Here is a 9432-nt window from a genome sequence, read left to right on the forward strand (position 1 = left end):
TCCCTAATGGTGACCATAGCAGGATCAGGTTTTGGAAACCCACCGTGGGTGCTTGTTCGTGCTCCTGCTGCAGTGAGGTAGGCAATATGAAGCCTCAGGTCCTCAACACTGCTAAGTGAATGTATGGACTTCCTCTCTAGGTCCCTGCTCTGAACAACACAACTCACTCACCCCAAAGGGATCAAACCTTACCTCCAGGCATCTGCAGGATGCATGGACAGAGGCTCTGGGGCTTTTAGCTTAGACCTCAACCTGTTAAAAAGCCCTGAGATCCAGGCAAGCATCAGGTGAAGAGGAGCTGGAAGAAGGAAGAGTGGGGGCCAGTGTGGACCACCGAACACTTCAGGGCCCTTCTAACATGACTCTTGCAGCTGCTCTTGGACACAGCGGGGGCCCTAGAGTGACGGACCCAATGCCTAAAACATACAATGGTACGAGCTGAAAGTTCTCAAAGAAGCAAGGGGAGAGGATTCAGGAGGAATGGCCACAGCTGGGTTGACTAGAGAGCCTCCTCCAGTGTGCAATGCTCTTCTTCCTCTATCAGTGCTACAAGGGCCTGGGCTAGAGGAGCTGAGGCCCTTGACCAGTCTTGGATGCAGTGGCCTTTTCTTTTTTTTTTTTTTTTTTTTTGGTTTTTCGAGACAGGGTCTCTCTGTGTAGCTTTGCGCCTTTCCTGGAGCTCACTTGGTAGACCAGGCTGGCCTCGAACTCACAGAGATCCGCCTGGCTCTGCCTCCCGAGTGCTGGGATTAAAGGCGTGCGCCACCACCGCCCGGCTGCAGTGGCCTTTTCTATGGCCACACTTCCTCCTCTCAGATCTCAGTGGGGAAAGGGCTGAGTGCCTGCCCTGTGTTCAGAGATTTCCCTCAGGCCTAGTGGGTCCAGATTCTTTGGGGGAAGAAAGGATCACTTATATTAAAGAGTTTGAGACACCTTTCCATGCACATGGGCCATTAACTGTGTAGAGAGGAACCAATGCCTGTGAGAAATTGGGCATGAAGACTGATAATGAAAGCACACAGTGACAATGAGGCCACCTAGAGTACTTAATAGAGCAAGAGCAGATGAATGGGTGGTGCATGGGGAAAGAAGTAAAGACAGATAGAGACAATAAAATGATTGGCCAAGAAAATCAGCGGGTGAAGGAAAGAAACAGAAGTTGGTTAAACACAGAGACACATTGGCAGAATGACAGAGAACAAGGACAGTGCTGAGGACAATCTGAGCTGGGAGACCACAGTGCTTACTAGGAGGTGCCGGCAGCAGACCAGATTCTTATCCTGAATGGCCACTGACAGAGTCTGGGTGCGGAGGATGATAGAATGGGTCAACTGGAAGGCTATGGAACCTCAGAGGAAACCACCTGACAGGTGGCGGTAGGGAGTCTAGGGGGCTTTCAGAAGCAGCGTTTAAAAGGACTAGTAAGGACAAGTGGAGAGAAGGACTGGACATGATGAGAGGAGGGAAGCCGTTCAACTGGAGGGAACAGCAGGAGTAGAAGTCTAAGCTTCTTGTTTCCAGCAGTGTGGCTCAGCTGGCGCACATGGTCCATAAGTCCAAAGGAAGCATAGACCCTGCTCTGAAGCACTGGGGACCACAACAGGAACATGCCCTAGGCATATTTACTTTCCAGAAAGATCTTGGAGGTTACATAGTACATAGAAGAACTGGAATAGGAGAGAGTCGACCAGAGGAGGGTGGTACAGAATTGGACAGTGAGTTAATTCTTCATAGAATGGAGTTAGCATGTTCACAAAGTAGAGGGCTAGAACTTGGGAACATTTGAGGACAAACAGGAGTTGAAGAAGGCTCTTAGATATACTATTTTCCTAAAGAGTCGTGAGTAAAGACAGGAGGTCAGCTCCAACCAATCCCAGCCCTCCATACAAGATGGCTCCTGAGGCACTCTGCCCAGAGGGGTCTCAGCCACTCTAGCCTAGAAACTCTTTTGATCCTCCCTTGGATTGGAGACTTCATCTACTACCCACTGGGCCCAGGAAAAGCCCCAAGAGGAAGTCCAGCCAGAGCCAGGTGCTGTCTGGCCTACCCCAAGGAAAGCTAACCAATTGGACCCAAATCTCCTACCACCAACTTTGTGGTCAAAAGAGCTTGAACTTGGGACGTGTTTGGGGAGCCATTAGATGGAGGTGTGGGTCTATTGAGCCCTGAAAGACTTCTAAGGCCAAGACTAGAGCACTCCACAGAACAGTATGCCCCGTGACTCCTAGGCAGAATCTGGGAGCATTGTGTTCTTGTCTGGGCTTGACCTTGGTTCATCCTCAGGTAGGCCTCTTGCCTTCTATGCCCTACTTGTCCTCATCTGTACACTGGGAACAGTCCCTGTGCTGGAACAAGACTAGCCTCAGCTCCCTCCAGTTATTATTACAGAGTTGTTTTCACTTCCAGCCCTTCCTGTCATAGGAATTGGTAGACAAACATGGTCGTGACCTCACCAAGTAGCTACTGAGTGAATGTTACAGATCTTGCTCCTTTTAACGGGGAGGCTGAAGGTGGGAGGGAAGGGGCTTTCAGGAAATTAGCACTAGTGGCAGGAAAATTCATCAACATGGCAGAGGTGCCTACGGTTGATTCACGACTTCTGCCTCAGGAGCAGCTCTGCTGGCCTGGGGGAAAGGCTAGTGCAGCCTCCAGAACCTCCCAAGGACATCAGGCCCAGGACTCCCAAATTCTGTCTGTTACTGGATCTTTCAAAGTCTCCTGGAGTCATCACCATGGATTTGCTCCTCCCAAGTCATGGCATGCCACAGTGCTCAGAAAGGCGGGGGTCCTGGGTTTTAGCAAAGCTGTAGCCTCTAGTCTATGTCTTTTTAAGGTATATTTTTCATTCTCTGTGTGTGTGTGTGTGTGTGTGTGTGTGTGTGTGTGTGTGTGTGTGTGTGTGTGTTTTCACGAACACACATAGGAATCTGAGTAGGACAGAAGAGGGCATTGGAATCCCCTGGAGCTGGAGTTATAGGTAATTATGAGCTGCCTGATTTGGGTACTAGGAACCAAACTTGGGTCCTCAGCTAGAGCAGTACTCACTCTTAACTGATAAGCCACATCTCCAGCCCCACTCTGGGATCTTGAACATTCAGTTGGCTTCTCCAATTCTCTAAGTCAGGAAAAATGCTGACCCACTTGGATCTTAGGTAAACAATCCATCCCAAGCACATCTGGGAAGAGTTGCATATACATATGCAACTATACCAAACCCAACATTTGTAGGAGTGGGTCTAACGTGAGAAGTCAGGAGACAGTCTCCATGGAGAATTGATGGTTCTGAGTTCCATTCTTCTCTCGAACCTCGGGTAAGGGTGACAGAGGAGCTCCTGCAGTGTACATCTCCAGAAGGCACTGTTTCATTGCTTACATTCTGGAGGCCTTGAATGTGTGCTGACCTTCATACCCTGACTGCACTGGCTTCCAACACGAAAGCACGCTTACCCCATGCACAGCCAGCAGAGAAAGCACTGATTAGGCAATCATTGGCAACCTCCCAACCCGGAGTACCCACACTGGCTAATTTCAGCTATCCATCTGAGCCAAGCCAGGCCTCTGGTCAGCTAGGTCATTTAATGCTGAAAGAAGCAGGGGGGTCATTTGAAGGGGCAACGAAAGTAGCAGGCCCTAAGGCCTCACGCAGTGCCTTCCAGAGCCATGCCCTGGGTTTAACACTTCTGCTGTTCCTAGCTTTCCTACAAAAGGAGGGAGGCCACTGGCACTTCTCTCCGTTACAGGAAAACATGAATCTCCCCGGTTTGTTTGGCTGGGGGTTTTTGTTTGTTTGGTTTCTCTCCCCAAACCCTTCTGACCTCGTTTTATAAGATTTCAGCTAGACCTTCTGTTATTTTCAGAGTTAGAAGGAACTTTTAAAAGTGCCATAGCCTGGGGCTGCAGAGATGGCTCAGCCAGGAGCACTTGTTGCTCTTGCGGAGGACCAGGCTCAGTGCTCAGTCCTCCAGCTCTTGAGGATCTGATGCCCTCTTTTGGCCTCCACAGGCAACTGCACACATGAGGTGCACAGACGTTCATTCAGGCAAAACACCCAGACCACATAAAATTATATATATACTGAGAGAAATATGTGTGTGTGTGTGTGTGTGTGTGTGTGTGTGTGTGTGTGTGTGTCATAGCCAGTATTATTGGAGAGCTTTATGACTATGCTAAACATCAACCAAGGTGCTTTCTGGTTGACATCACCCTGTCCACAGTAACCCATTGAATCCAATTTTGAGATAAGCAAATAACCCAAATTTGGCCTATTGAGCTCAATCCCCAGATTGAGAATGTCTGGAAAGGGCAGTCCTCAAGTCACAAATAGAATGAGTCTAGTGAAACTAGAACCCAACCAAAAAACTGAGGGCAAGAGACACATTTTTGGTGATGGTGTTTGAACACCTGGATCCAGCCAAGCCTGAAGTCAGTGAGACAACTAGCATTTCCAGTCAAGTGAGCTAATACATAGTATAAAGTACTGCTGTTTGGTTTGGTTTGGTTTTTTGAGACAGGGTCTCACCATGTAGCCCTGGCTAACCTGGATGGAACTCACTATGCAAACCACCTGGACTCGAACTCACAGAGATCTGCCTGTCTCTGTCTCCCACGTGCTGGGATTAAAGGAGTGCACCACTGCCATGCCCTGCTACCACTCTCTTTTAATAAACCAGCTTCGTGATTTCCTCTTTCAGTTCTGGAGGTTGATCATATCGCCTCATGCATACTAGGAAAATGCTCTACCACTGAGCTGTACCAGCACTTCAAGTCAGTTTTGATTGGCTTTCCATCACCCACACTCAAAATAGACCTGGATAGATAGCAATAGATGCTTTTTGGGTAAGGAGGTGGGAGGAGGAATAAAGAGATGACTCAGTGGTTAAGAGCACTGACTGCTCTTTCAGGGGACCCACATGGCAGCTCACAACTATCTGTAACTCCAGTTCCAGGGGACCCAACACCCATGGCAAAACACCAATGCACATAAAATTAAAATAAATAAATAAAAAGATAATAGTTACCTTTGTCCTTGATTTATAAATAAAGAAACTGACTAGCAAGTTCTGGGATTTTTTTTTTCTTTTTTTTTTTTTTTTTTTTTTTTTGGTTTTCCGAGACAGGGTTTCTCTGTGTAGCTTTGCGCCTTTCCTGGAACTGGCTTTGTAGGCCAGGCTGGCCTCAAAGTCACAGAGTTCCACCTGCCTCTGCCTCCTGAGTGCTGGGTTTAAAGGTGTGCGCCACCACCGCCCAGCCAAGTTCTGGGATCTTTAGCAACTCACCAAAACTCTTAGACATCAGGTTACTCTGTAACAGATTAAAATACTGGGCTGGGGATGGAGTTTAGTTGGTAGAGTGCTTGCCTACCCTAGCATTGCAAAAAGCCTTGGTTCAATCCAGGCACTGATTAAACTACACAGGGTGGCACACATCTTTAATCCCAGCTCTTGGGAGGTGGAGACAGAAGGGTCAGGATTTCAAGGTCATTTTGGCTATCTTGATTTCACTGTCAGCCTAGGATCCCTGCATACATAAGACCCCATCACAAAAAAAAAAGGAACTAAATTTCTTCAATTTCTATATTCTTATCCTCTTAATCTCTCTGGCCTTCTACCTGGCAGTGAAACCTTTTGAATGACTCAGTTATCTATTCTTAGTTTTAATTTCATGAGCTGCAAAACAAGGCAGTAATCCTGTCTCCTCTTTACCTTGAAGGCATTTGGGAGTCCCTTAAGAAAGTGTTTGAAGCCGGGCGTGGTGGCGCACGCCTTTAATCCCAGCACTTGGGAGGCAGAGGCAGGCGGATCTCTGTGAGTTCGAGGCCAGCCTGGGCTACCAAGTGAGCTCCAGGAAAGGCGCAAAGCTACACAGAGAAACCCTGTCTCGAAAAACCAAAAAAAAAAAAAAAAAAAAAAAAAAAAAAGAAAGTGTTTGAAATTGTTTTATCATAAAGCAAATATATAGTGCCTATATTTCACTATGTGGAATCTCAGGTCATACCAGACAACCATTACTATTCCCAAATGGCTATCTCTTCCAAAACATTTTTTTTTTTTGAGACAGGGTTTCTCTGTGTAGCTTTTGCGCCTTTCCTGGAGCTCACTTGGTAGTCCAGGCTGGCCTCAAACTCACAATGATCCACCTGGCTCTGCCTCCCGAGTGCTGGGATTAAAGGCGTGCGCCACCACCGCTCGGCCCAAAACATTTTTTAACTTAACTTTTTTTTTTTTTTTTTTTGAGACAGGGTCTTATGGCTCTCCTGGGTTCAAACTCAATATGCACACTCCACCTCCTAAGTCTGAGACTACAGGAATCTGCCACCATGCCTAGCCTCCAAGACAATCTTTAATTTAAAAAAATAATAATAAAATAAGAGCTGGGTGTATTGGTGCATGACTTTAATCCCAGCACTTGGGAAGCAGAGACAAGAGGAGCTCCAAGTTCAAAGCCAGCCTGGTCTATAGAGTGAGTTCCAGGACAGCCAGGGCTACACAGAGAAACCTTGTCTCGAAAAATTAAATAAATAAATAATTTTAAAAAATAAATAAATAGCCGGGCGGTGGTGGCGCACGCCTTTAATCCCAGCACTCGGGAGGCAGAGGCAGGCGGATCTCTGTGAGTTCGAGGCCAGCCTGGTCTACCAAGTGAGTTCCAGGAGAGGCGCAAAGCTACACGAGAGAAACCCTGTCTCGAAAAACCAAAAAAAAAAATAAATAAAATAAATAAATAAATAAATAAATAAATAAAGAGTTCTTCCAGAACCAGGAATCAAACCCAGGGCCTTCATTTTTGGAAAATGTTCTGCTACTGACTACATCCTCAACCCCATAATAAGACCTTGAAGTGTATTTATGAAGTGGCTTCCCCTCAGTATCTTCTTGGAAAGCGTCTAATGTAGACCATACTTGGATGAAGGATGAGGGATGGCGCTACAAGAAGCTTCCTTGAGGATGAGTCTTTGTCAGTATCACAGTGTGAGCTATCTAGGAAGTTGCTTCCAGGTTAGAATCAACACTTGTAAATGCTACAAAGCATGCTGGGAACTCCCCTGGGACAGAGATGAAACTGGCATAAGGAAGAACTAGAGAAGCTACTGAGAAAGATGATGAATGTGTCTGGCTATTCATCAGGGAAGAGAGGCAACTAGACAAGATATGAACCAAAAGAGAATAGACCAGAGCTGAACTCCTTGGCTATTCACTCACAAGAATCCTCTTGAAGAAGGCAACTGGTATCTGCTTTGTTAATTATTCTTCTTTGTTTTCCTAGGAGGGTGGCAGGCTGCTGGGAGGGTGGGGGCTACGGCTTGGTAATTCTTTCTATTGATAAGGCAATATTACAGTGTGACAGGAACTGTGCCTGCCTGCACGGTGTGGTTGGGGAACTTGGGGAGGAATCCAAGAGCAGGACAAAATGTCAAGGTGTCATCGCCAGACATATAAAAGGAGAGGAGGTAGAAAAGGATGCATTTGGATTTCACAGTCAATAATGAGCCAGAAGTGAGTGTTAAATTATTCAACCTCCTTTATTGATCCATTGATCTCTATTTGCAGGTCTTGTTTTATTCTTGGTTGGCATTTCCTGTGTCTGAAGACACTGAAAACAGAGAAGGGAATAGATTTTGAGGCTCAGAAAGAAAGAAAAGGTAAAGGGCATGGTGTCACACACCCACCACCCAGCACTTGGGATGATGAAGCATGAGGACCACGAATTTGAGGATAGCCTGAGCTACTTTTGTTTTGTTTTTTTTTAATCGCTAGTTTGTTTGTTGTTGAGACAGGATCTCACTATTTAGCACTGGCTGGCCTGAAATTCACTATGTAGACCAGGCTGGCCTCCAACTCACAGAGATTCTTTTGCCTGCCTTCCTTTCTCCCTCTGCTTCCCAAGTGTTGGGATTAAAGGTTTGTGCCATCATGCCTGCCCAGTCATAGTGAGACTTTTTTTTTATTAAGAAATTTTCTATTCATTTTGGTGGGAATGTAAACTTGTACAACCACTGTGGAAATCAGTATGGCGGTTTCTCAGAAAATTAGGAATCGAACTACCTCAAGACCCAGCCATCCCACTCTTGGGCATATACCCAAAGAATGCTGATACATACCATAAAGATACATGCTATGTTCATAGCAGCACTATTTGTAATAGCCAGAACCTGGAAACAACCTAGATGCCCATCAACGGAAGAATGGATGAAAAAAATGTGGTACATATACACAATGGAGTACTACTCAGCAGAGAAAAACAATGAAAGCATGAAATTTGCAGGCAAATGGATGGAACTAGAAAAAAATCATCCTGAGTGAGGTAACCCAAACCCAGAAAGACAGTTATGGTATGTACTCACTCATTGGTGGATTCTAGATATAAAATGAACAATCAGACCACAACCCATAGAACCATAGAGGCTATATATATAGCATGGAGGTCCCTAGGACGACTGTGGCATATAATAAATTTCAGTTTTACTCAATTATTGAAAAAAAAAAAAGAAATTTTCTATTCATTTTACATACCAATCACAGATCTCCCTCTCTTCCTTTCTCCTGCCCCCCCCCACCTTGTCCTCCTCAACCCACTCCCCTATTTCTTCCTCCAAATAGGTAAGGCCTCCCATGGGGAGTCAGCAGAGCCTGGTACATTCAGTAGAGGCAGGTCCAAGCCCCTCCCCCTCCATCAAAGCTGTGCAAGGTGTCCCACCATAGTGAGATCTTATCTGAAGAGGAGGAGGAACAAGAGGAAGTGGAAGAGGCAGTGCCACAGAGAAATGTAGCAACGTAACTTGTATAAGGAAATTTACAATGCCTATGCTTTTGGAACTAGTAGTTCTGCTTCTGAAAACTGGTACTAAAAACACTATCCAGAACTTTTAAGAGAAAGTCAATGCATCACAAGCTTCGTAGCAGCCTTAACTGCAATAATGAATAACAGGAAACAATCTAAATGTCCAACAACAAGGAACTGGAACAATGAATGAAGAAGATGCTATTAAAAATATTAAGTGATACGGGGAAAATACTTGTACCATAGGTTTAGGGCGATACCCCTAACAGAGAACTAAAAACTGCACATGTAGAATGTCAAAGCTATGTAGGAAAGTGTGTGGATGGAACAAGGCCAAGGGAAATACACTAAAATGTTAACAATTGTTCATTGTGGTGGTGCTAGTTTCTTGGGTTATTATCATTGGTGGTGGTTTTTGAGATGAGGATCTCACAGAGTTGCACAGCCTGGCCTTGAACTTCTGGGATTAAGGTCAAGTAATCTCCCAACTTCAGCTTTTGGGCCTGTAGCAATGATTGTTTTAAGATGACATGACTCTTTTTTTCCCCCTGTAATTCCTAATTTTTTTTTTTTTACAAAAAAAAAGTTTACATTTTTGAATAATTTATTTAAAGTCTTAGTGCTGGCTGTATGATAATAGAATAAACACAAATT

Source organism: Peromyscus maniculatus, chromosome 5 (genome assembly GCF_049852395.1).
Source record: "Peromyscus maniculatus bairdii isolate BWxNUB_F1_BW_parent chromosome 5, HU_Pman_BW_mat_3.1, whole genome shotgun sequence".
Taxonomy (NCBI): domain Eukaryota; kingdom Metazoa; phylum Chordata; class Mammalia; order Rodentia; family Cricetidae; genus Peromyscus; species Peromyscus maniculatus.